Here is a 27,025-nt window from a genome sequence, read left to right as displayed (position 1 = left end):
CAAAAGCAAGACAACATCAAGATAAATAGAATCAAGGAGATATGCACCTCATTAACAAAATAAATAGGGTAATATAGTCTATACAAATGAGCACAGTGCTGAGGGGAGGGGAAGGGGGAAAGAGCAGGGGAGGGGAAAGGGGAGGAGGAGCAGAGAGAAAAGGGGGCTCAGTCAGGCAAGGCCTTCTGGAGGAGGTGAGCTCTCAGTAGGGCTTTGAAGAGGAGAAGAGAGTCAGTTTGGCAGAGGTGAGGAGGGAGGGCATTCCAGGACAGCGGTAGGACATGGGCCAGGGGTCGACAGTGGGATAGGTGTGAACGGGAGACCATGAGGAGGTAAGCGGCAGAGGAGAGGAGTGTATGGGGTGGGTAGTAGAAAGAGAGAAGGGAGGTGAGGTAGGAGGGGGCAAGGTGATGGAGACCTTTGAAGCCAAGAGTGAGGAGTTTTTGTTTTGTGTGAAGGTTGATAGGCAACTGGAGGTTTTTGAGGAGGGGAGTGACATGCCCAGAGCATTTCTGTAGAAAGGTGATCCGGGCAGCAGAATGAAGAATAGAATGGAGTGGGGAGAAACAGGAGGTTGGAAGATCAGAGAGGAGGTTGACAAGGTAATCCAGTAGGGATATTATGAGAGCTTGTACCAGCAAGTTAGCAGTTTGGATGGAGAGGAAAGGGCAGATCTTGGCGATATTGTGAAGGTGAGCCCGTGAGGTGTTGGTGACGGATGGGACGTGTGGGGTGAATGAGAGAGCTGAGTCAAGGACGACACCAAGGTTGCAGGCTTGTGAAAGGATGACAACCAAGGTTGCAGGCTTGTGAGACAGGAAGATGGTCATGCAGTCCACAGTGACAGGGAAATCAGAGAGAGGGCAGGGTTTGGGAGGGAAGATAAGGAGCTCAGTTTTAGACATGTTGAGTTTTAGATGGTGGGCAGACATCCAGGTGGAGACATCCTGGAGGCAGGAGGATATACGAGCCTGGAGGGATGGGGAGAGAACAGGGGATACCTTATGTTATGTTGGTATTTGTTAAGCGCTTACTATGTGCCGAGCACTGTTCTAAGCGCTGGGGTAGACATAGGGGAATCAGGTTGTCCCACGTGGGGCTCACAGTCTTAATCCCCATTTTACAGATGAGGGAACTGAGGCACAGAGAAGTTAAGTGACTTGCCCACAGTCACACAGCCGACAAGTGGCAGAGCTGGGATTCGAACTCATGAGCCCTGACTCCAAAGCCCATGCTCTTTCCACTGAGCCACGCTGCTTCTCTGCCTGAGAGACGGGAAAGATGATCGTACCATCCCCGGTGATAGGGAAGTCTGGGAGAGGACCGGGCTTGGAATTGAAGATGAGGAGCTCAGTTTTGCTCATGTTGAGTTTTAGGTGATGGGCAGACATCCAGGTGGAGATGTCCTGGAGGCAGGAGGAGATGCGAGCCTGAAGGGAGGGGGAGAGGACAGGGGCGGAGATGTAGATCTGCGTGTCATCTGCGTAGAGATGGTAGAGCGAATGAGTTCACCGAGGGAGTGAGTGTAAATGGAGAACAGAAGAGGGCCAAGAACTGACCCTTGAGGAACTCCAACAGTTAAGGGATGGGAGGAGGAGGAGGCGCCGGCGAAGGAGACCGAGAATGACCGGCCATCCTGTTTCTTCCAACAGTGTATCCCATTCTTTCTAGATATGTGTTATCAAAGAGGCATCATCTAATTCCTGACAGAATTCAAGCTTAAGCACATGTTCTGGAAAAACTGAATGTTTTTATTGTTGGATCTTGTCTCTTATCACCTTCACAACATCTCTAGAATCCACCCTTTCTTTTCCATTCAAACTGCTCCCTCTGTGATCCAAGCATTCAACATTTCCCACCTTTACTGGGGAAGCAGGGTTGCCTAGTGGATAGAACATGGGTCTGGAGTCAGAAGGACCTGGGTTCTAATCCCAGCTCTGCCACATGTCTGCTATGTGGCCTTGGGAAAGACACTTAATTTCCCTTTGCCTCAGTTACCTTGTGTAAAATGGGGATAAGAGTGTAAGCCCCATGGGGGGCAGGGACTGTGTCCAACCTGATTAATTTGTATCTACCCCAGTGCTTAGAACAGTGCTTGATACATAGTAAGCACTTAAGAAGTAACATTATTATTATTATTGCATCTACCTCCTTGCTGACCTCCCTGCCTCCTGTCTTTCCTCCATCCAGTCCATACTTCACTCCACTTCCCAAATCATTTCCCTTCAAAAGTGTTAATTCCACATCTCCCCACTCCTCAAGAAACCTCCAGTGGTGGTTCATCCATCTTCATATCAAACAAAAACTTCTTACCATCATCTTTAAGGCACTCAATCAGCTCTCCCTCTCTCCTACTTAACCTCATTATAACCCAACCCACAAACTGTGCTCCTCCAACACCAACCTACTCTTTGTATCTTGATCTACTCTATCCTGCCACTAACCCCTTGCCTACATTTTTCCTTGGGCCTGGAACTCCCTCCCCCTTCATATCCCGCTGACCACCTCTCTCCCCACCTTCAAAACCTCCTGAAATCACATCTCTTCCAAGAGGGCCTCCCAGACTGTTCTTTATTTCTCCATCTGCCCTCTTTTCTTCATCAACTAAGAACTTGGCTGAGTATCTATCAATCAATCAATCAATCAGTAGTACTGAGCACTTACTATGTGAAGAGCAACGTACGAGGCACTTCGGAGTGTACAACAGAGTTGGTAGACATGTTCCATGCCCACCGTTATCTTAGAGTCTAGAGGGGAAGACAGACTTTAGTATAAGTAAGTAATATACAGATATGCATTTACGTGTTATGGGCCTAAGGGTGGGGTAAATATAAAAGGTCCAAAGGGAACATAGTCAAGCATAGACAAAGCAGAAGGGCTAGGGAGTTGGAGAAAAGAGGACTTACTTAGGGAGTGCCTCTTGGAGCAGATGTGACCTTACTAATGCTTTGTAGGTATGGAGAATGCATATGGAGCGGGAGGGAATTCCAAATCAGAGGCAGGATGTGGAGAAGGGGTCAAAGGAATGATAGATGAGATCAAGGCACAGTGAACAGGCTGATGCTACAGAGCAAAGTGTGCAGGCTGGTATGTAGTAGGAAACCAGTGAGGTAAGGTAGAGGGGAGTGAGCTGATTGAGTGTTTTAAAGCCACTGTTGATGTGGAGGTGGTTGGACAACTACTTGAGGCACTTAAGGAATAAGGAAACATGGACTGAATGATTCTGTAGGAAAAATGATCTGGGCAGCAGAGTGAAATATGGACTAGAATGGGGAGAAGCAGGGAGGTCAGCAAGGAGCAGATACAGTAGTCAAGGTGGGAATGGATAAGTACTTAGATCAATGTAGTAGTTTGGATGGTGAGGAAAGGTGGATTTTAGCAATGATGTGAGAGGAGGAAGGGAGATCAGAGAGAAGGCTGACACAGTAGTCTAGCCGGGATATAACAAGAGCCTGTAGCAGTAAGGTAGCCATTTGGGTGGAGAGGAAAGGGCGGATCTTGGCGATATTGTAAAGGTGAAACCGGCAGGTCTTGGTAACGGATAGGATGTGTGGGGTGAACGAGAGAGACGAGTCAAGGATGACACCGAGATTGCGGGCCTGAGAGACGGGAAGGATGGTCGTGCCATCCACGGTGATAGGGAAGTCTGGGAGAGGACTGGGTTTGGGAGGGAAGATGAAGAGCTCAGTCTTGCTCATGTTGAGCTTTAGGTGGTGGGCCGACATCCAGGTGGAGACATCCTGGAGGCAGGAGGAGATGCGAGGCTGAAGGGAGGGGGAGAGGACAGGGACAGAGATGTAGTTCTGTGTGTCATCTGCGCAGAGATGGTAGTCAAAGCCGTGAGAGCAAATTAGTTCACCAAGGAAGTGAGTGTAAATGGAGAACAGAAGAGGGCCAAGAACTGACCCTTGAGGAACTCCAACAGTTAAAAGATGGGAGGGGGAGGAGGCGCCTGCGAAGGAGACCGAGAATGACCAGCCAGAGAGATAAAAGGAGAACCAGGAGAGGACGGAGTCTGTGAAGCCAAGGTGAGATAAGGTGTGGAGGAGGAGGGGATGGTCGACAGTGTCAAAGGTAGCTGAGAGGTCAAGGAAGATTAGAATGGAGTAGGAGCCATTGGATTTGGCAAGAAGAAGGTAATGGGTGACCTAAGAGAGAGCAGTCTTGGTAGAGTGGAGGGGACGGAAGCCAGATTGGAGGGGGTCCAGGAGAGAATGGGAGTTAAGGAATTCTAAGCAGCGAGTGTAGACGACTCGTTCTAGGATTTTGGAAAGGAAGGGTAGTAGGGAGATAAGGCGATAACTGGAAGGGGAAGTGGGGTCAAGAGCAGGGTTTTTTACGATGGGGGATACGTGGGCGTGTTTGAAGGCAGAGGGGAAGGAGCCATTGGAGATTGAGTGGTTAAAAATAGAAGTTAAGGAAGGGAGGAGGGCAGGGGCGATGGTTTTAAGAAGGTGAGAGGGAATGGGGTCCGAGGCGCAGGTGGAGGGGGTGGCACTTGCGAGGAGGGAGGAGATCTCCTCTGAGGATACTGCAGGTAAGGATGGAAAAGTAGGGGAGAGGGTTGGTGGCGGGGAGGGGAGAGGCGGAGGGGTGACTTTGGGGAGCTCAGACCTGATTGTGTTGATTTTTGTGATGAAGTAGGTGGCCAGATCATTGGGGGTGAGAGATGGAGGAGGGGGAGGAACAGGGGGCCTAAGGAGGGAGTTAAAGGTCCGGAACAATTGGCGGGGGTGATGGGCATGGGTGTCGATGAGGGAGGAGAAGAAGTTTTGCCTGGCAGAGGAGAGGCCAGAGTTAAGGCAGGAAAGGGTAAATTTGAAGTGTGTTAGGTCGGCTTGGTGCTTGGACTTTCTCCAGCAGCGCACAGCAGCTCAAGCATAGGAGCATAGGAGACAGACAGAGGAGGTGATCCAGGGCTGTGGGTTAGTGGAGCGAGAGCGGCGGAGGGAAAGGGGGGCGAGAGTTGAGTTGGAGTTGAGAGCGGAGAGGGTGGAGTTGTACTTCCTCCTCAAAGGGTGGTGGAGGGAGAAGGGGAAGAGGAAAGCACTACCATCCTTCCCATTTCACAAGCCCGCAACCTTGGTGTCATCCTTGACTCTGCTCTCTCATTTAACCCACACATCCAATCTGTCACCAACACCTGCCTGTCTCACCTTCATAACATTGCCAAGATCCGCTCATTCCTTTCCATCCAAACTGTTACCTTGCTGATACAACCTCTCATAATATCCCAACTGGATTACTGCATCAGCCTCCTCTCTAATTTCCCATCCTCCTGTCTCTCCCCGCTTCAGTCTATACGTCACTCTGCTGCCTGGATTATTTTTCTAAAGAAACGCTCAGGGCATGTCACTCCTCAATAACCTCCAGTGGTTGCCTATCAACCTTCTCATGAAGCAAAAACTCTTCAATCTTGGCTTCAAAGCTCTCCATCACCTTGCCCCCTCCTACCTCACCTCACTTCTCTCTTTCTATGGCCCACCCTGTACACTACGCTCCTCTACCTCTAACTTCCTCACTGTGCCTCGTTCTCACCTTTCCCACAATCAACCCCTGGCCCACATCCTACCATTGACCTGGAATGCCCTCAATCCTTACCTCCACCAAACTAGCTCTCTTCCCCTCTTCAGAGCCCTACTGAGAGCTTACCTCTTCCAGGTCTTCCCAAACTGAGCCCTTCCTTTCCCTCTACTCCTCCTCCCCTCCCCATACCCCTTCTCCCGCCCTCTGCTCTTCCCCCTTCCCCTCCCCACAGCACTTGTCTATATTTGTATATATTATTTATTATGCTATTTTATTAATTATATGTATATATCTATGATTCTATTTATCTACTCCAATGGTATTGATGTCTGACTACTTGCTTTGTTTTGGTATCTGTCTCTCCCCCTTTTAGACTGTGAGCTCATTGTTGTGCAGGGATTTTTTCTTTCTGTTGCCAAATTGTACATTCCAAGCACTTAGTACAGTGCTCTGCATAAATTTAAGCGCTCAATAAATACTATTGAATGAATGAATGAATGAAAGGAGGAAATGTGAGGCTGCCAAGAAGGAGAGAGGTCAGGGTTGGAGATGTAGACTTAGGAATCATCTTCCTGGAGATGGTAGTTGAATTCATGGAAGCAAATGAGTTCTCCAAAGGAATGGTTGTAGATGGAGAACCCAGATTGAGCCTGAGGGTGTCCCTCCCGCCCCCCACCACCACTGTCAGGAGGTGGAAGGCAGAGGAGGAGCCTGCAAAAGAGACTGAGAAGGAGTTCTCATAGAGAGAGGAGGGTAACCAGGAGAGGATAATGTTTTAAGGAGAAGGAGATGGTCCACAGTGTCAAAGGCAGGTGGGAAGTCTGGGAGGTCTACAATGGAGTAGAAACTGACAGATTTGGTGAGAAAACCTTTGCTTATATGAAGCACTTTGATACCCACTCCTTAAGCATTTTGATAGTCATCCCAACCCCACAAATCTTCTGTAAATATTCATATACCCTACTATATTTTCTATACCTAATTTATTTTAATGTCTGTCTCTGTTAGCCCCTTGCGGACAAGGATTGCATCTACCAATCTTCACGGACTCCGTCCTCTCCTGGTTCTCCTCTTATCTCTCTGGCCGGTCATTCTCGGTCTCCTTCGCAGGTGCCTACTCCCCCTCCCATCCTTTAACTGTTGGAGTTCCTCAAGGGTCAGTTCTTGGCCCTCTTCTGTTCTCCATTTACACTCACTCCCTCGGTGAACTCATTCGCTCTCACGGCTTTGACTACCATCTCTACGCAGATGATACGCAGATCTACATCACTGCCCCTGTCCTCTCCCCCTCCCTTCAGGCTCGCATCTCCTCCTGCCTCCAGGATGTCTCCACCTGGATGTCGGCCTGCCACCTAAAACTCAATATGAGCAAGACTGAGCTCCTCATCTTCCCTCCCAAGTCCAGTCCTCTCCCAGACTTCCCTATCACCGTGGATGGCACGACCATCCTTCCCGTCTCTCAGGCCCGCAATCTCGGTGTCATCTTTGACTCATCTCTCTCGTTCACCCCACACATCCTATCCGTTACCAAGACCTGCCAGTTTCACCTTTACAATATCGCCAAGATCCGCCCTTTCCTCTCCACCCAAACGGCTACCTTACTGCTACAGGTCTTGTTATATCCCGGCTAGACTACTCTGTCAGCCTTCTCTCTGATCTCCCTTCCTCCTCTATCGCCCCGCTCCAGTCTATTCTTCACTCCGCTGCCCGGCATCATCTTCCTGCAGAAATGATCTGGGCATGTCACTCCCCTTCTTAAACTACTCCAGTGGTTGCCTATCAACCTCCGCTCCAAATAAAAACTCCTCACTCTAGGCTTCAAGGTTCTACATCACCTTGCCCCTTCCTACCTCTCCTCCCTTCTCTCTTTCTACCGCCCACCCCGCACGCTCCGCTCCTCTGCTGCCCACCTCCTCACCGTCCCTCGGTCTCGCCTATCCCGCCGTCGACCCCTGGGCCACGTCCTCCCGTGATCTTGGAACGCCCTCCCTCCTCACCTCTGCCAAACTGATTCTCTTCCCCTCTTCAAAACCCTACTTAAAACTCACCTCCTCCAAGAGGTCTTCGCAGACTGAGCTCCTCTTCTCCCTCTACTCCCTCTACCACCTCCCCTTCACCTCTCCACAGCTTAACCCTCTTTTGCCCCCATCTCCCTCTGCTTCTCCCCCTCTCCCTTCCCATCCCCTCAGCACTGTACTCGTCTGCTCAACTGTATATATTTACATTATCCTATTTATTTTGTTAATGAAATGTACATCGCCTTGATTCTATTTAGTTGCCATTGTTTTTACGAGATGTCCTTCCCCTTGACTCTATTTATTGCCATTGTTCTTGTCTGTCTCCCCCGATTAGACTGTAAGGCCGTCAAATGGCAGGAACTGTCTCTATCTGTTGCCGACTTGTTCATTCCAAGCGCTTAATACAGTGCTCTGCACATAGTAAGCACTCAATAAATACTATTGAATGAATGAATGAATGAATATTTTACTCTCCCAAACACTTAGTATAGTGATCTGCACACAGTGAAGCACTCAATAAATACCATTGATTGATTGGTTTTTTCCTCAAATGTTTTATCATACGTTCTTTGTTTTTGTGCCTTGGAGGATTTAAAGTAAAATGCCTTCCTGTAGCATTCCTTTTCTGTCTTGTCTTGTCTTTTTCTTTTTCTCTTCTCCCCATTATTCTTCCTGAACATACTTCACAGACCAAGATGCCTTATCCTTTCTCCTTGCTTCCCTGCAGCTACACTTACTTCCTCCTCAAAGGGTGGTGGAGGGAGAAGGGGATGAGGAAAGACAGCAAACATTTCCTGCTTCTCTTCTAGTCATATTGAGAAAGACAAAGGGGCAGTTAAAGAAAAGAGCCTTCCGAAGGTGACACACAGAAACAACCCTTGCACATATATGCAAGAAATAGCAGAGAGAGATACATTCACTCACACCCACAACAAGGAACAGATTTGGAAGCACACAATCATACAAATAAATAACAACCCTTTAAAATATGCATTTGTCTTAAATGTAAAAAAAATTAATTATGAATTAAAAATCTGCGATCCACCACCAAGTCCTTAATTCCTCTTGACTGAATGACTTTTTATGCATATTGTTTTCCAAGAACTGAACTATAAAATTGTTTAGGTATTTATCACATGTTCCACAAGGCTAGTATTGGGCTGCAGTCTATTGCTGCTCACTAACATCAATCATATAATATTCAAATGGTGAGCATGGAATAGTTGGGAAGCAGGAGACATTTTTCAGGTTTGTGTTTTTCTTCAACCTGTCCAAGACCTTTCACCCCAAATTTTTCTATAAACCTGTAATATTGTGCAAGAATCAGTAAATGAAAGACATATGAAAAGTTATTAATCAAAAAACTATCATTCAATTTACAACAAAGTAATGTATATTCTTTTTTATGCATCATACAAAGTAAACTCCACAGATTTCAAGTTCACAGAACTATATTGATTTCTTTTTTTGGTCCTTACCCTTGTTGGACATACTCTTCCTTCCACATATTTACCAAAAGGTATCCTTTATAAATAAGACATTTTCTTTGTTGCCTTATTCATTATCCTTCATCTGGAAAAAAAATTAAAGCAAAAAAGTTTCTATATGCCCAGCAGATGGCACTAGTTCCTAATAATTATGCATCCAAAGACAGGTCAAAATTCTTCGTGAGGTGGTAGTTTATAGTTTACACTTGGGGGAATACAGGCACTCTGAAAGCATAGAACATTTGATTGTTCTTTTTCATAACTTTCCACATCTCAGTATATGAGATTTCTATGATTGATCTTTTGTTTAATCATTAGAAAAAAAAGCTAAGCGAGTTTCACTGACAGGAATTAAAATCCCTTTTAGAAAAATTTGGGGTAATTCTGTTTGAGGAAGATTTGGCAGCCAATACCTTATGTATTTTTCAGGGTTTTGCTGTATTTCATTCAGTGGATGAATTTCATACTGTACTATCATTTTGACAGAGAGGTTCATATTATTGATTTATTTGACATCTTTATCTTGATTCAGAAGGGATAAAAGAGGACATGTTTGCTGCCCTTTCCTTCACAGTCCATCATTTATTTCTATTTGTGAACAGTGTCACAAAGGAGGCTGTTTTCTATTCCCTTCTTTGTCATTCTTGTTTATAGATGAGAATATAGTGTGGGAATCATTCTCTATAGAGAATTGACCCGTTCAGTTTTGTAGCCCAGAAAGCATTTTGTTAGAATAGGTCATAATTTGAACTTTTCCTAGCATGTGTACAGGGAGAAATCTATTAAGGGAAGTTTGAGAGAGAAAATGAGCCTCCATTTTTCGTATTTTTATTTAAGCCATCACTAAAACATTGGTCATTTTTAAGCTGGCTGAGTTAAGTGATTCAAAAAATACTGCTGAGTGCTGATTTTTTTTCCCCAGATACAAAATCGTTTCTGGTGATTGGACACACTCTGAGATCAAATCATATAAAATAGGGCTGAAATGAATTATTCATTGGACCAGGGGCCTGTCATTAGCCCACTAAATTACTGCATCAGCCTCCTTATTGGTCTCCTGCTTTCAGCCTCTTCCCCCGCCCCAGTTTAAACTTAACTTTGATGTTGAATGACCTTTCTAAAATATTTTCCTGAATGTTTCCTCTCTCCACAAAAACAGTGACTCCTGATCATTGACTTTAATGAACTTTATCACTTCCCTCTTTCCTATATTTCTATTGCCTTCTATGACATCCCAGCTCATTTCCCAATTCCTTCCAAGCTCAGCTTTTCACCGTGTCCCATTCCTGACTCTCCCACCTCTGATCCTTGTTACTTGTCAGTCATTCTACCTGGAACACCCTACCACTTCAGACATTTGCTCTCCCCATCATCAAAGTTCTTCTTAAAGCCTACCTCTCCCATAAAGCTTTCTGTTGGAATGTTCTATCCTATAAGGATTTTTGCTCCACTCCTATGGAAAACCTGCCACTGCCCTTTTGTATGTATCAGTTTACATATTCTGCTTCTTAAGTATTTTTTTCATTTTCTCATATTACCACCCAAAATGTCTTCCCCTGTGTTTCCCATCACTGCAGACGTTATCACTATCCTCCCTATCTCACAAGTCAGTAACCTTGGCATTATCCTTGACTCATCTTTCTCATATAACCCACATATTCATTCACCAAATCATGTCAGTTCTACCTTCACATCATCACCAAAATCCATCCTTTCCTTACTATACAAACTGCTACCACATTGGTCCAAGCACTTACCCTTTCTCACCTTGACTACTGCATCTGCCTCCTTGCTGACCACCCTACCTCTCCCCATTCCAGGCCATTTTTCACTCTGCTGCATGGATCATTTTTCCTACAAAATCATTCAGTCCATGTTTCCCCATTCCTCAAGAAAATCCAGTGGTTGCCCATTCACCTCCACAACAAACAGAAACTCCCTAGAATTGGCTCTAAAGCACTCACTCAGCTCATCCCCTTCTACTTTACCTTACTGGTTTCCTACTATAGCCCAGCCTGCACACTTGGCTCCTCTAGTACCAGTTTTTTCACTGTTCCTCAATCTCATCTATCTTGCCTTTGACCCTTTCCCATGTCCTGCCTCTGGCCTGGAATTCCCTCCCCTTCCATATGCATCAAACCACCACTCTCCCCACCTTCATCTCCTTCAAGAGGTCTTGCCTGATTAAGCCCTTCTTTCCCCAACTCCCTCTCCCCTCTGCATTCCTGTGGATCTGAACTCTTTGAGCACTTTATGTTCACCCCATCCTCAGCCCCACAACACTCGTGTACATATCTGTAATTTATATTAATATCTGTTTCTCCCACTAGACTGTAAGCTCCTTGTGGGCAAGGAATGTCTCTATTAACTCTGTTTTACTTTCCCAAAAACTTAATTCAGTGCTTTGCAGACAGTAAGTGCTCAAATACCCTTGATTGATTGACTGATTCTTTCCTCTGCACCCAGTTGCTTAATAGTAAATCAGTCAATTGATGCATTAAATGCTTAGTGTATGTAGACCACTGTATTAAGCCCTTGGAAGAGTACAATAGAGTTGGTAGACCAAATCCCTACCCACAAGGAGCTTGGGGACAAGAACTAACTTCTGCTGCTACTAGTACTATTACCCATCTGTAAATGATAATGTTTCTTCCTTGTTATGTTGTAAGCTCTTTGTGGTCAGGGACCATGTCTTCTACACCTATGGTACTCTAACAAGAACTATGAGTGGTGTTGTGCACATAGTTGAGTCTGATAAAATACAATTTACTGGTTGACCATATCACTGGTCCAGTCATTCCTGGGTCTTGGTCTAATCTGTAATAATTACATGGAGTAAGCCATAGGGCTTCTTTTCCATAAAAATGCAAAATTCCTATAGACTGTAATTTCCAAGTATGAAGATGATTCTTCTGGATTCCAATCAAGTAATCAGGCTATTATTTTTGGTACTAAAGAAAAATCATTGGGGAAAAAACAGTAGAACAACTTCTAAGTGGATTTATGATTGGTATAAATTTTTAAAGTGCTAAATATTTAATAGCATTTAACATTTTAAAATGTTGCAGAAGCAGAGCACGGGCCTGGGAGACAGGGGTCCTGAGTTCTAATCCCAGATCTGCCATTTGTCTCCTGTGTGACCTTGGATAAGACACTTCTCTGTGCCTCGATTTCTTTATCTGTAAAGTGGGAGTTTAAACTGCCTGTGCTTCCCTCTCCATAGATTGTGAGCCCCATAGGGATGGAACTATGTTTGACCTGATTAGCATCTACCCCAGTGCTTACTGCGGTGCTTGGCATGTAGAACCACTCTGCTATGTGACCTTGGGCAAGTCATTTCACTTCTCGCGGCCTCAGTTATCTTAAGTGTAAAATGGGGATTAAGACTGTGAGCCCAATGTGGACTCACATGAGGACCATGTCTAACCTGATTTGTTTGTATTCCCCTCAGTTCTTAGTACAGTGTCTGGTTATGTTTGTCTTTCCTCCTCTCAGCACCAAGATTTAAAAAAAAATTTAGCACTCTTATACAACATCATTTCTAATTCATTTCATTTTCTACAGCAACTGTCCACTGCATTGCTGCCTGTAAAATACAGGAACTTGGGAAATTTTATTGCCTCCGTTCTAAAACCATAAATTTTCTCGCCAGATTTTGAAAAGTACCAATAAAAAGGCTGATGTGTCACCAACTTCTACTTCACACTTTCTAGTAAATTGCTCAGAACTTTACAATTCCTGCTATGCTATTTTATCTCCTTGGAAAAACTGATGATGTTGGGAAAATACCAAAGAAAGTGCACGCACATCTCATAGCAGACACTGGTTATTGAAGGATTTGATTTCTATCTTAACATATAAACTTGTCAGACTCATCTTTAGGTCTAAAAGTTCAGTGGTTATGGATTATATTATAATCAAGCACAAAATTCTCCTAGGTGAATGTACATTGGATATAGCTAAGACTATTACTAGTGTGTGAATTTTGTTTCTTCTGGTGGTAATAATGATAATAATAGTATTTGTTAAGCACCTACTAGACAAGCATATTGGACACGCAGTCTAAGTGGGAGGGAGAACAGGCATTTAATTACCATTTCACAGATGCGGAACTGAGGCACAGAGAGGTTCAGTGACTTGCCCAAGGTCATACAACAGGAAAGTGGAAAACCTAGGTCCTTCAGACTCTCAGGTCAGTGCTGTATCCACTGGGCCTTACTATTTCTTAGCTAAGCCTGATTGGGTCAAACAAAGAGCACTCTCTCTGTTTCTATTCAGTTGATCCAGCATAATAATGATGATGTGGGTGATAATCATGATGATAGCATATATTAAACACTTATTCCAGGGTAGATATATGCTGGTCAACCTGTCCCTATCCCATACTAGGCTCACAATCTACAAAGGAGGGAGGCCAGAGATTTTAATTCCATTTTACAAATGAAGGAATTGAGGCACAGAGAGATAAAAATGACTTGCCCAAGGTGACAAAAAAGGGAAATGGCAGAGCTGAAGCTAGAACCTGTTTCCACCAGACCACAGGCATATTCTGGGTCAACGTTGCAAGGAACATTCTTGGGTGTTGTCCACTCAGCCCAGGTCTACTAATGGTCTCCCTGATATGACATAAAAGCTGGTGTCAAAGCAAGAGATTGCATGGCTTCGTGGATAGATCACTAGCCTGGAAGTCAGAAGGACCCGGGTTCTAGTCTCTGCTCTGCTCTATGTCTCCTATGTGACCACGGACAAGTCGCTTCATTTCTCTGTGTCTCAGTTACCTCATCTGTAAAATGGAAATTAAGAGTGTGACCCCCTTGTGGGACAGTGACTGTGTCAAACCTGATGAACTTCTGTCTATCCCAGTGCTTAGAATGGTGTTTGGCACATAGTAAGTGCTCAATAAGTACCATAATTATTATTACCTAATTATAAAAGTGTGGTTTTGCTCAAAGGAGGATTCTCTGTGGGGAAGAGGAAAAGCATTCAGGGCAGAATGGTTAGAGGCAGGAGAAGAACTATAGAAGTCTGTCTGTATCCCCTATGAGATTGAAAGCTTCTTGGGGGCAAGGGATCTTGTCTATCAAGTGCATTGTACCCTCCTAAGCCCTTATTGTGTCTGTACACAGTAAATGCTCAGTAAATATCAGTGACTGATTGAAGGGAAGTCCTTACCCTGATGTGAGACCCAACACAATGGTGGTTCATCCTATTTCTTAATGGTATTTAAGTGCTTACTATATGCCAGACACTATACTGACTACTGAGGTAGACACAAGTTAATCAGGTTGGACATAGTCCCTTTCCCACATAGGGCTTGCAATCTTAATCCCCATTTTACACAGCAGGTAACTGAGGCCCAGGGAAGCAGACAAATGGCAGAGCCAGGATTAGAACCCAGATGCTTCTGACTCCCAGTCCTGTGCTCTACCCACCAGGCCATGAAAACCAAGCTGTATATTTTCAAGAGTGCCAGCCCTCTGACCTTCACTCCTTTAATGGGTAAAAATGAAATGGCAGTGAAATATCCCACTTCACTGAACACTATCCCCTCCAGACTTTCCCCACAATGTGAAGCAGCTGGGGTCAGACCAGAGCAGGAAAGTTGGTGATGGTGATGATGGAGTTGGAGAGAGATGTGTAGGTCCCTGTTTTCCCTGGCTCCATGCAACCACTCAGATCTTAAGAAACAGTGGTAGTGCTTCAAGGGAACATTTGGAACATAGAATCTCCCCTGTTCTCACTTCCAGCACTGAGACCCATTGTCCTATGGGTAATAGTCTGGACTACATGAACTTTTAACAAAGTGTAGTTTCTGGACCACTGAATTTCTAATCAATCAATCCATCATATTTATTGAGTGCTTACTGTGTGTAAAGTGCAGTATTAAGTGCTTGGAAGAGTACAATATAACAGAGTTGGTAGGCATGTTCCCTCCCCACAAGGTATTTATAGTCTAGAGGGGTAACTTACAGATATGCATATAAGTGCTGAGGGTGGGGAAAACAAAGTGTGCAAATCCATGTACAAGGTTGAAACAGAAGGAAGAGGAAGTAGGGGAAATTAGGGCTTAGCTGGGTAAAACCTCCCACTTGAAGGAGATGTGATTTTAATAAGGTTCTGAAGATGGAGAGAGTGATGGTCTGTTAGATATGAAGGAGGGTTCTGGTTGTAGTAGAAAATCAGTAGGTACAATAGGAGGGGGCAAGATAATTGAGTGTTTTAAAACCAATGGTAATAAGTTTCTGTTTGATGTGAAGGTATGTGGACAACCACTTAAAGTTCTTGAGAAGTGGGAAATTTGGACTGAATGGTTTTGTAGGAAAAATGATCCAGTGAAGTGTTTAATGGACTGGGTAGAGAGAGGAGGCAGGGAAGTCATCAAGGAGACTAATGCAGTAGTCAAGGTGGGATAGGATAAACACTCTGATCAGTGTGATAACAGTGTGGATGGAAAAGAAAAGGCAAAATTTAACAATGTTGTGAAGGTTGATCTGAAAGAATTTGGTGACAAGGTGAACATGTAGGCTAAATGAGAGAAATGAGTCAAGGATAATGCCAAGGTTATGGGTTTGTGAGGCAGGATGATGGTGGTGGTGTTTACAGCAATGGGAAAGCGAGGGGAAGGACAGGGTTTCAATGGGAAGATAAGCAGTTCTGTTTTGGACAAGTTAAGTTTGAGGTGTCAGCAGAACATCCAAGTAGAGATGCCTTGAAGGCCGGAGGAAATACAAGACTGCAGAAAAGGAGAAAAATCAGGGCTGGAGAGGTAGATTTGGGAATCATCCACATAGAGGTGGGACTAATAATAATAATAGTATTTGTTAAGTACTTATTTTGTCCCAGGCACTGTTCTAAGCACTGGATAGATATAAGTTAATCAGGTTGGGCACAGTCCCTATCCCAGATGGGGGTCACACTCTTATCCCCTTTTTACAGATGAAAAAACTGAGGCACAGAGAAGTTAAGTAACTTACCTAAGGTTACAAAGCAGACATGATGCAGAGTCAGAATTAGAGCCCAGGTCATTCTGACTCCCAGGCCGTGCTCTATTCATTTAGTCACACTGCTTCCAAAAGTCAGAGATTCACAGGCACCTTGATTGTGAATGAGTTCTCCAAGGGAGTGGGTGTATATGAAGAATAGAAAAGGACCCAGAACTGAGCCTTGAGGTACTGAAAGCTCACCTCCTCCAGGAGGCCTTCCCAGACTGAGCCCCATTTTTCTTCTGTTCCTCCTCCCCTCTCCATTGCCCCCACCCCCTTCCTCTACTCTACCCCATCCCCCCTCCAAAGCACTTATGTATATATGTATATATTTATTATTCTATTTGATTAATGATGCATATATATCTATAATTCTATTTATGTTGATGCTATTGATGCATGTCTACTTGTTTTGTTGTCTGTGACTTTGAACCCCTTGTGAGGTAGGGATTGTCTCTATCTGTTGCCAAATTGTACTTTACAAGCACTTAATACAGTGCTCTGCGCACAGTAAGCTCTCAATAAATATGATTGAATGAATGAATGATTCCCACAGTTAGAGGGTTGGGAGGCCGAGGAGGAGCCTCTGAAAAAGACTGAGAATGAGTAGCTAGAGATTGAAGGACAGCCAGGAGAGGGCAGTGTGAGTGAAGCCAAAGTTGAAAAATGTTTCCAGGAGAAGGGGGTGGTCCCCAGTGTCCAAGGCAAGCTGATAGGTAGAGTAGCATTAGGATAGAGTAGAGAGAGTTGGATTTGACAAGAGATCATTGGTGACCTTCGAGAGGACAATTTTGGGACAGAAGCCAGTTTGGAGTTGGAGAGAATTCTATTCCATGCTCCAGTGGAGAAGTCTTGAAGACTCCAGTTCATCTTCCTCAAGATCCTCTGCTTTTTAGGCATTAGGCTGTAGCAGGAGATAGACCATTTTTTAATGTCAGATCCTTCACCTGAGTCTTCTGAACAGGAGTAACCAAATTCACTGCTTTGGCCCAATGCAGAGTGACCTAGAAGCATGACCCTGGAGACACTTCCCAAGGCAGAATGACCTGGAAGCATCACCCTGAAGACACTTCCAGGCACTTTCTAGGTGATTGAAATGTCACTCCATCAACAGTGCAGTGTCACTCCTGCAAGAGGAAGGGAAGAAGTGTCTCTAAGGGAGGTTTTCCTCCCCAAACTACCTCTGCACAGCAAACTAATGTTGGGGGAACACTAACTAATTAATAGTAATTACTGAGTGCCTTCAGTATGTAGAACACTATATCAAGTGCTTGAGAGAGCACAATGGAATTAGTAGACATGATCTCTGCCCTCAAGGAGTTGACACAAAATAAGATTCCCTGTCCAAGATGGCCATACCAATCTTTTTGCAAATTTACATGGCACTATTCTCCTTCCCCAGGCCCCTCCTGCACAAACACCCTACCTTCTAGTTAAATGATTTTGGAGTCCATATGTTTATGAACTGTGAGCTTCTCCAGAGTTAAATTTTCTCAACCAGTGACTTAAACTGAAGGAAAGTTTTGAGCACTAAAAACCTGAATAATGGAAGCTGACAAATTTCCTTCCTAGTTCTCCAGTTTCCAACACATTTCTGGCACCTGACCTTGTGTATTTGGCTCCCTGAAAGGAGCAAGAAGGCTAAAGCTGTTCCACGCTGAGTGCTCGACTTTTAATTTATTGGTCAGAGCTAGATGCCAAGACTTGTTTACAGAGAAAGTGGGAAAGTGCTTTTGCCACTAGCATGCTGTTCTATTTTAAAATTCAATCATGAAACTGTAAATGTTTACAGATATTCTAAGCATCTCGCTATTTAGAGAAGAGTAAGGAAAGGCTACTTTCAGGATTCAGAATGCTACCCAAATCTCCTGTGTAAAGGGGTTGGAAAATTTCTGGGCGTAGAGGAAAGTCACACTTAGGATGTGTTATCAATCATCACTTAGAGTTGGTGACAATCAGCCAGCACCCAGCCCTGCTACCCTGTTCGTAACTGTCCTTTCACAAGTAACTGTTTGATATGGCTTTTTCCTCAGCTATTACTATTACTCGACCCAGTTTCAGCGGTACAGATGCCTTTGGATACACTTCATTTCTGGCCTATTCACGGATCCCAGACATCAGCTCTTATTATGAATTCCGCTTGAAATTTCAGCTGGCGGCCAACATCTCAGCCCTTCAAAATAATTTGATATTTTTCACTGGACAGAAGGGCCGAGGTAAGGTTAATTGTTCCCTCTAGCAAATGTGTTTTACTGGTTTTAGTTTCTATATTTAGAAGGTTTTGTTGTGTTATTTTGGAGTGCTTCTAATTTCTGTGGGGAAGGAGAAAATTCGAATGGACACTGCATCTTTGGGTTTTCTGCCTCAGGGGTCATTATTTGCTGGTTGACAACCTTGCATTCAGCACTTTTCCAAATGTACTCAAAGGCCTAATCCCAGTCCCCGGGCTTATAATGTGAGTAAAATAATTTGGATATGAAAATAATAGCTGGGAACTAATTAATTCTCAGAGGGTGAAGTTGGTTGGCTTTTCTTTTGTTTTTCACTCTCCCTTTCTCCCCAATCCCTGACACTCCACCGCCAGCCTCCATATCTCCACCCTCTCTCCTCCTTTACTCCATCATTTCCCTATCTCTCCCTGTATCCCTTGCATGTGCTCTCTCTCTTTTCTCTCTCTCTCTCTCTGTCTCCTCTCTCCCCCCTCCACACCCCACCTCCCCCCACCCAATATGACCAGAGGATTTAGAGAAATGGAAAGTTTCCAGATAAGGAATATTGTTGAAAAGCTTCAAAAAAGGAGGATTTTGGAAATGAAGTTAATGGTATGTATGGAGAGAGTTCCAAGTGTAAGGGAACAGTGAGGAAGATTACACCAAATCCTGAAAACAGAAGTGATCCAGATGGAAATTAGCTCAAAAACTAAATTCATCTGTCTTAAATGGACCTCAGAGGAAATGTTGGTTTGGGGATTCAATAATCCACTGGATGAGAACACATCATAGAGATCACCTGCTTCTCTCTCCAAATCTGCCTCAGTCCCACTCTCACTGGACTAAACATTCGTTCAACACATATTTGCATAACATCTGTTTCCAGAGAGCTCAAAAGTCCTGATAAATGTAGTCTCATTCATATTCACACCACGCCTGTGAGACTGGCCTGGGGCAAGTATCACAGAAAGGAAATAGAATCCCAGAGAATTCACTGGGTCAGAAGTCAGTAGCACAGACCCCAGATGTCCTAACCCTGAGTCAACATTGCCTTCCTAGAGCCTTAAAATTCAGGTCACTCTCCAAAAGTATCCATTTACCATCAAAACCTGCTGAGTGTATGGATTGAAGTAGGGCTCTTTGCTTGGGTGGTGGGGGAGGAAAATGATTTTTGGTTGCACAGCTATGATTTCTAGTAAGACTCAAAGAGGATGATGGAAAGAAAAGGAAGACATTCAAGCAGGAGCAAGGTAGATAACACCTTGAAGGGATCCCCAATAGCACCAGTGTGAATCACAGTATGGCCAAAAACTGGTATTCCTTTAAAAAAACACCTGGGCCCTTATTTCCTTGGTAACCATTTGTCCTTGGGCTCAAACTCGTTTTCTAGTGAAAACATAGGTTGATGTGGGTTTGTTAGGCAGAATCAATGGTATTCTAGCACTTGCTTTTTTATGGTATTTGTTAAGCACTTACTATGTGTCAAGTACTGTTGTAGGCCCTAGGTTAGACACAAATTAATCAGGCTGAATACAGTCTCTGTCCCACAGGAAGCTCACAATCTAAGTAGGAGGGAGAACAGGTATTGAATTCCCATTTGGCTGTTTGGGAACTGAAGCACAGAGAAGTTAGCTGACTTGCCCAAGGTTGCAAAAGAAGGCAAGTGTCAGAACTAAGATTAGAATCCAGGTCCTCTGACTCTCGGGCCCATACTTTATCCACTAGACCATCTTGCTTACTGTGTGCAGAGCTCTGTATTAAGCTCATTGGAGAGTACAGTACAATTAAGTAGGTAGACATGATTCCAGCCCTCAAAGAGCTTGCCATTGACATTGAGCGCATTGGTTTTTGGAGATGTTGGTATCTTATTGCCCTACCTAGGCTTTCAGATTATGTGACTTTTTGAAAAATCTAGCTTCACAGTAACTTCTGAACTGTCATAATATCCACAGAGATATACTTTTCGATGAATCACACTATGCTAAGCACTAGGAAAAGAATAGTAAAATTATTAGACATGATTTCTGCACTTAAGGATTTTACAAAATAGCTGGGGAGGCTGTCACTAAAATTATAAATAGGAGGAAGTAATAGAGTATAAAGAACTATATATAAGTCCTACGTTGGGGGGGAGGGGGCGTTATAGCTAAGTGCTTAGGTATCACGGAAGTAATGAAGCAGCATTAGAGGGTGATATATAGTGGGAAGTTGAGAGATTGATTAGAGACAGTCTCCTCGAAGAGATGTGTTTTAAGAAGTGCCTTGAAGATGGGGAGTGCACTGGGTGTGAAGGTCTGGGATTCCAGGAAGGAGTGAGGGTGTAAGCAAGAGATCAGTGTCAGGAGAGAAGAGAACAAGGCACAGAGAGTAGATTGACTTTCAAGTAGGTTGAAAGCTCAGAGAGTAGGTTGAAGCATGCAAACTGGGTAGTGTGGCATTATGCTTAGAGTATGGGCCTGGAAGCCAGAAGGACCTGGGATCTAATCTCAGATCTGCCACTTGTCTGCTTTGCAACTTTGAGCAAGTCACCTCACTTCTCTGCGTCTGTCATCTCATCTGTAAAATGGGGATTTAATACCTGCTCTCCCTCATACCTAGACTGTGAACCCCATTTGAGACCTGATTATCTTGAACCTACCCCAGTGCTTAGTACAGTGCTTGGCACATAGTAAGTGCTTAACAAATACCACTATTATCATTATTATTGTTACAGAGTGGGACATTAGTGGAAAACTAAGGGAAGATTGCTGATTGAGTATTTTAAAGCAGATGGACAGGTGTTTCTGCTTGGTGTTGAGAATGGGCAGCCACTGGAAGTTATTGAAATGGTAGTAATAGCATTTATTAAGAACTTACTGTGCAGTAAGTGCATCCTCTAGTCTGTAAGCTCCTTGTGGGTAGGGAACATGTCCATCAACTCTATTATAATGTACTCTCCCAACCAGTTAGTACAGTGCCCTGTATACAGTAAGTGCTTAATAAACATGATTGATTGGGAGAGAATACAGTTAGGAATTAAATCCAGTGACTGTCCCTTAGGGGGTTCAAAATCTATGGAGAAGATATGCCTAAAACAGCATTTTTGAAAAAGGAGCAGGGAAGTCAGCAAGGTCCTGATGCAGTAGTTGAGTTGTTACAAGAGTCTCACCAAGCATGGATTCAGCTTAGTTGGATTAAATAGGGTGGATTCTGGAAAATGTTAGATGAATCAAAATAATTTTGGAGACAGATTGAATGTGCCCTGCATTCAGATGCTCAATAAATTATATTGTTTGATTGAGCACCTCACCCCTTATTTCATATGTAGAAAAGAGTGCTGGGAGAATTTTTGCATCAGCTATGGAACATTGGCCAAGTATGTCAAATCTGCCTAAGTATAGAGATTTTCTCAAGGGGGTGACACTTCACCCTGCCACCTCACTTGCTCCAGAGCCTGCTCCCCACGCCCCTCACACCGAGTCCTCTTTCTCCACACAAGAGCAGAAGCAAAGGGAGGCTTGTTGCTGAAAAAACAAAAAAGCATAGAAGCATCCTATGCCACCATACCTATTATGGACAGGCCAGCTGGACATTTTCCTAACTGGGATGGCCACCCTAGCCCTGGTGGAGGAAAGGAAGGAGTATGCTGGGAAGGAAGGGTAGAGGGGAGCAGGGTGATGGGCATCACAGGCAAGAAAGTGGGGAGGAAGATGAGGGGAAGGAAGGCCTGGGATTCTGATCTAACTTCCCAACAGAAGGAAGAGCTGAAGACTGGGGAGGGAATTCCCACAGAGAATAATTGAAGGGTAAAACCAATCAATGGCAGAAGGTTTCCCCCACTCTCTCCCCTCAATCAGTCATATTTTTGAGTGCTTACTAAGTGCTTAGTAGAGTACAGTATAACAGAGTTGGTAGATATGTTCACTGCCCACCACAAGCTACCTATGTTCCATAGATCATCATGACAGTTACTCCCCCACCATGGCATCGTGCATTTGATGCAGACAGTAAGAGCTCAATAAATACAACTGAATGAATGTCACCTAAATTTTGGGGGTGGCACTCATATACCTGGTCCCATTCCTCAAGTCATGTGTGAAGTTCAACCCTGATCCCACAGATCACACGGTTACTCACCCCCAGCCCACATCCAGGACTGGGGATCTGACCCCTCCTTCTCCCTTCTCCCCTCCCTTCCCCTTGTCCCCTTTAAATACAATCCCTATGGACAATAGCCTTCCTCGGGATTCCTTCCACACATTTCTCTGTCCCACTTCCCTATGTCACCATCCCTTCTATTCCCAGCCCTCCGTTCCAGTTGAAACAAGCCTTAGGGGACAGCAACTGAAATGACCAACCTCTACCAGCCCCTTGCTTTACTAGAACTGCAATTTTAGATTTAACCACCGGAGGGAGCAGGAATACCAACCATAAAGAAAAGTGGACGTAGTGGGGAACCCCTAAAGGCCTTCAATCGGTAGCCCTGATTGAGTGCTACTCTCTATGCAGTGCATTGTGCTAAGCACCAGGGAGAGTATATGATCCCTGCCCTCAAGGAAGTTCAAATTGAGTGGTGAAGTTAGGCAAATGCCCATAATAATGTTGGTATTTGTTAAGCAGAGCACTGTTCTAAGCGCTGGGGTAGATACAGGGTAACAAGGTTGTCCCACGTGAGGCTCACATTCTTAATCCCCATTTTACAGATGAAGGAACTGAGGCACAGAGAAGTGAAGTGACTTGCCCACAGTCACACAGCTGACAAGTGGCAGAGCCGGGATTTGAACCCATGACCTCTGACTCCCAAGCCCGGGCTCTTTCCACTGAGCCATGCTGCTTCCCATCATCTCTAGTAATAATCCAATCTCTACCTTCACCAACTCTGAAATCCCTCTACCTGAGCACAACCTCCTCACCTTCCTTTTCTCCCATATACCACATCCCAGCAATTACCTCCTGTTTCTACAGAGTCCTCCAGTTTTGTTACCTGCACTACCTGCCCTAGACAGCCAAATTGACACCTTCAGTAATAATGATAATAACAGTGGTATTTAAGTGCTTACTCTTTGCCAAGCACTGTTCTAAGCACTGGGGTAGATATAAGTTAATCAGGTTGGACACAGTCCCTTGAATTTTGATATTTTGTTCTACTGGATTTCAGATCCTCTTCAGGATTACTGTGCTTACATTAGGTGAACATGATGGGAGAAGCAGCGTGGCTCAGTGGAAAGAGCACAGGCTTGTGAGTCAGAGGTCATGGGTTCGAATCCCAGATCTGCCACTTGTCAGCTGTGTGACTGTGGGCAAGTCACTTAACTTCTCTGTGCCTCTGTTACTTCATCTGTAAAATGGGGATTAAGACTGTGAGCCTCACGTGGGGCAACCTGATTACCCTTTAATGAGAAAGGAATCTCAGCTCATCCTGCCTAATAATAATTATGGTACTGGTTAAGCTCTTACTACATGCCAAGCACTGTTCTAATCACTATGTGCCAAGCACTGTTCCAAACACTGGGGTAAATACAGGTTAAGCAGGTTGGACACGGTCCTGTCCCACATGGGGCTCTCACACTCTTAATCCCCATTTTACAGATGAGGGGATTGAGGCCCAGAGAAGTGAAGTGACTTACCCAAAATCACACAGCAAACATTTGGCAGAGTCAGGATTAGAACCCAGGTCCTCTGACTCCCAGACCCGTGCTCCATTCACTAAGCCTTGCTGCTTCACAATAACCCACTCAGAGAGGATTTTGGGATAACTGCTGGTTTCCAGGCTCTCCCAAGTGTGGGCCCACGTGGCCCCGGAATTTCTTAAAGCGAAATGTGTTTACATACATCGAAGCATGAGTTACACGTCAGCTGTTCCCATGCCACCCAGCATCCAAACACACATATTTCTGTCTCTGCAAAACAGATTTACAAAGCCAGGAAGAGGACAACTGTCCCACTAGGTTTATGTCCTCAGGGACCACCGGTCCCAGAATGAGTTTAAAAGGAAAATTCCCGAGGGGATATCCCCCTCAGTCTACCATGTGTCAGCCTGGCTGGGAGCAACCGCTAGGAGTTCCCTCAACACCACCCTGTCTACTGAGCTCAACTCACTGGTTCCCCTATCCCTTCACCAGTCTCGTGCCACTAACCCACAATTGCAGAATACTGCTGGTGAAAGTCCAGAAATAAGGTCGATCTTGTCCATCTACTTCAGCTCTGCCCTCTCTTCCACCCATTATTATTTCTCCATGCCTATCAATTTCCATGCCTATTGCTTTCACCAGCTTCTCAGACATTTAACTCCCTCCTCAAACCCTATGTCCCCCAACCCTTCCCATTCATTCAGTTGCATTTTTTGAGCGCTTACTGTGTGTAAAGCACTGGATTAAGTGCTTGGGAGAATACAATACAACAATAAATAGTCACATTCCCTGCCACAACAAACTCACAGTCTAGAGTGGAGGAGACAGATATTAATAAAAATAAATAAATTACAGGTATATACATAAGTGCTGTGGGCTGGGAGGGAGGAAGAGCAAGGGAAGAAAATCAGGGTGACACAAGGGAGTGGGAGATGAGGAAAAATGGAGCTTAGGTATTGGTATTTGTTAAGCACTTACTATGTGCTGGGCACTGTTCTAAGCGCTGGGGTAGACAGAGGGGAATCAGGTTGCCCCACGTGGGGCTCACAGTCTTCATCCCCATTTTACAGATGAGGTAACTGAGGCACCGAGAAGTATAAGTGACTTGCCCACAGTCACACAGCTGACAAGTGGCAGATCTGGGATTCAAACCCATGACCTCTGACTCCAAAGCCCATGCTCTTTCCACTGAGCCATGCTGCTTCTCTAAGCTTAGTCTGGCAAGGCCTCTTGGAGGAGATTTGCCTTTAATAAGGCTTTCAAGGAGGGGAGAGAAATTGGTGGATTTGAGGAGGGAGGGCATTCCAGGCCAGAGGTAGGACATGGGTCGGGGTAGGTGGGGAGACAGGTGACATGAGGCACAGCAAGAAAGTTAGCACTAGAGGAGCAAAGTGTGCAGACTGGGTTGTATCAGGAGAGAAGTAAGGTGAGGTAGGAGGGGGTAAGATGGTGGAATGCTTTAAAATGTGGTGAGGCATTTTTATTTGATGTGGAGGTGGATGGGCAGCCACTGGAGTTTTCTGAAGAACGGGGTGACATATCCTGAACGTTTTTGTGAAAAATGATCTGGGCAGTAGAGTGAAGAACAGAGTGGAGTGGAGAGTGACAGGAGGTTGAGAGGTCAGCAAGAAGGCTGATGGCAGTAATCCAGGTGGGATAGGATGAGTGGTTCCAGATGCCCATCTGATCTGACCCCATCCCTTTGCACCTTATCAAAATACTTTCCCCATCCCTTAGTCCCTTCCTGATCATCATTTTCAACTTTTCACTCTCCAGTGGCTTCTTTGCCACTGCTTTTAAACATGCTATGTCTCCCCTAGATGAAAATAATCCTCTCTTGACTGACATACCCATGAGTTTGTCCATGGGTACTTGGATCCAAGTGTGGAGGAACAAAATAAGTTACAAGGATCTATAGCTTTAATACACGCAACATTCACAACCCTGTACAAAAGATATTGCATCCTCTAGGTTCCCAGTGTCTTCTCGCCCATCAGTCGGGCTCTCTGCACAAGTGTACCATCCTTCTGTCCCAGGTGAGAAAGGTCTCCAGCCCTGTCACAGTCTTCTGGTTCAGTAGGTCCTTGACGGAGCCTTGGATTGGGTGTCCCTGTTCCAGCTCTCTCCGGACTATCCTAGCCTCCCCTCCATGTTGAAAGGAGCAGCAGCTTTCCCAGGTGCACCTGGCCCTCTTATGGAGAGTGTGGATATAAAAGCACATATATCCCACCGACCACCTGAGAGTGTGCAAGCAGTATCATCACAATTTTAGGGAAATATTTCTGTCTGTGACAGAGCTTCTTCCTCATGGGCCCTAATCTGCATCTGAAATAAACATTTTGTGGAAAAGACATTGTGGGGAAGCTCTCCGGGAACTGGGCAAATACCTAAATGGCAGCAGTTCCACAAAATGGAGTTGATTGGCTCAAGCTTGTTGGGCAGCTGTGGGCATATCTCAGGTCAGTTTCATGCTTGAACCAACATCTCCATCCGGTTATCATCCCATCTGCATCCTACCATTCCTCTCCAAATTCCTTGACTGAGTTGTCTACCCCCACTACCTCCATTTCATCTTCTCCGATTCTCCCCTTGACCCCTCTAATCTGGCTTCTGACCCCTTCGCTCCACTGAAATTGTCCTCTCAAAGGTCACCAGTGATCTCCTTCTTGACAATCAAATGGCCTCTACTCCATCATAACCCTCCTCAACCTCTCAGCTGCCTTTGACGCTGTGGACCACACCCTTCTCCTGTAAACATTATCAACCTTGGCTTCACTGATATTGTCCTCTCTGGTTGTCCTGCTATCTCTCTGGCTGCTAATTCTCATTCTTTCACAGGCTCCTCCTATGCCTCCACTCTCTAACTGTGGGAGTCTCTCAAGGTTCAGTTCTGGGTCCCCTTCTATTCTCTGTCTATACCCACTTCCTTGGAGAACTCATCTGCTCCTAAGTCTTCAATTACCATTTCTATGAGAATGATTCCCAAATTTACATTTCCAGCCCTGATCTTTCTCCTTCTCTGCAGTCTGGTATTCCCTCTTGCCTTCAGGACATATCTACTTGGTGACTCATTGATATCTTAAACTTAACATGTCCACATAGAAATCATTTTCCCATCCAAACCCGCTCCTCCCCCGACTTTCCCATCACTGTAGATAGTACCTCCATCCTCCCTTTCTCACAAGCTCATTA

General features: G+C 44.8%; 1 protein-coding gene across 1 annotated transcript in view; it reads left to right on the top strand.

Moving 5' to 3' along the window:
- LOC114811108 (protein eyes shut homolog) overlaps positions 1–27,025 on the top strand; it is a 121,358-nt gene that overhangs the window by 26,070 nt on the left and 68,263 nt on the right. The window contains exon 2 of the mRNA XM_039912306.1: positions 18,048–18,230. The gene's annotated coding sequence lies outside the window, so the exon portion shown is untranslated. The remainder of the gene's footprint in view (positions 1–18,047; positions 18,231–27,025) is intronic.

The sequence above is a fragment of the Ornithorhynchus anatinus genome, chromosome 1 (genome assembly GCF_004115215.2).
Source record: "Ornithorhynchus anatinus isolate Pmale09 chromosome 1, mOrnAna1.pri.v4, whole genome shotgun sequence".
Taxonomy (NCBI): domain Eukaryota; kingdom Metazoa; phylum Chordata; class Mammalia; order Monotremata; family Ornithorhynchidae; genus Ornithorhynchus; species Ornithorhynchus anatinus.
Note: the sequence above shows the minus strand (reverse complement) of the source record. Positions and strands in the feature narration are given on the sequence as shown.